Genomic DNA, 1,551 nt, shown 5'->3' on the forward strand with positions numbered 1-1,551 from the left:
TTGACTATTGTAAATAATGCTGCAATGAACATGTAGATTCTCATGTCCCTTCAAAGTACTGTTTTGGATTTCTTCAGATAAATACCCAGAAGTGGATTTTGTTTCTTGTTAAGGCCTTTGTTTGAAAGTCTATTTTGTCTGGTCTAAATATTGCTACTCCAGCTTTTTGTTTGTTTGTTTGAATTTTCATGAAACATCTATTTCCATTCCTTTGCTTTCAGTCCATATAAGTCTTTTGAGCTCTTGTAGGCAGCATATGTAACAGTCTTGTTTTCTTATCCATTCAGCCATACTTTCTTTCAATTGAAGCATTTACTCCATGTACATTTAAAGTAATTGTTAATAGATATGTAGTTACTGCCATTTCAATATTCATAGTTTTGATCTTCTTCTTCTTCTTCTTCTTCTTTCTTCTTCTTTCTTCTTCGGCCTTCTGCCTTCTGCCTTCTTCTTTAAGTCCCTTCAACATGTCCTTAACACCAGCGTGGTAATGATGAACTCCTTTAGCTTTTTCTTGTCTAGGAAGCACTTTCTGTCCTTCAATTCTAAATGATACCTTTTCTGGGTAGAGTAATCTTGATTTTAGGTCTTTGCTTTTCATCACTTTGAATATTTCATGCCAATCCCTTCTGGCCTGCAAAGTTCTGGTTGAGAAATCAGCTGACAGTCTTATGGGAGCTTCTATGTAGGTAACTAATTGCTTTTCTCTTGCTACTTTTAAGATTCTCTCTTTGTCTTTAAAATTTGGCATTTTAATTATGATGTGTCTTGGTGTGGGCCTCTTTGGATTCATCTTGTTTGGAACTCTCTGTGCTTCCTGGGCTTGTATGTCTATTTCCTTCACCAGGCTAGGGAAGTTTTCAGTCATTATTTCTTGAAATAGGTTTTCAATTCCTTGCTCTCTCTCTTCTCCTTCTGGTACCTATATGATGAGAATGTTGGTGCATTGATGTTGTCCCAGAAGCCCCTTAAACCATCATTATTTTTTAAAAAACCTTTTTCTTATTGCTCTTGTGAATGGGTGTTTTCTGCTACCTTATCTTCTAAATCTCTGATTTGAGCCTCTGCTTTATCTACTCTACTATATCGATTCCTTCTAATGTATTCTTCATTTCAGTAATTGTATCCTTATTTCTGACTAGTCTTTTTAATGTTTTCTACCTCAATTTTTATGTTTTCTAAATCTTTGTTGATGTTTTCACTGAGTTCATCTACTCTTCCCTCAGGTTCTTTGAACATCCTTATCACCAGTGTTTCGAACTCTGCATCTGGTAGATTGCTTGTCTCCATTTTGTTTAGTTATTTATCTGGACCTTTGTTCTGTTCTTTTGAGACATGCTTCTTTGTCACCTCATTTCAGCTGCCTCCCTGTGTTTGTTTCTATGTATTAGGTAGAGCTGGTAGGTCTCCTGGTCTTAGTAGAGTAGCCTTATGTAGTAGGTATCCTATGGGGCCCGGTGGCACAGTCTTCCTGGTCACCTGAGTCAGGTGCTGCAGCTGTGTCCCTTGTATGGATTGTGTGTACCCTCTGGTTATAGTTGATCCTTGGTT

This window comes from Pteropus vampyrus, unplaced genomic scaffold (genome assembly GCF_000151845.1).
Source record: "Pteropus vampyrus isolate Shadow unplaced genomic scaffold, Pvam_2.0 Scaffold141, whole genome shotgun sequence".
Classification (NCBI taxonomy): domain Eukaryota; kingdom Metazoa; phylum Chordata; class Mammalia; order Chiroptera; family Pteropodidae; genus Pteropus; species Pteropus vampyrus.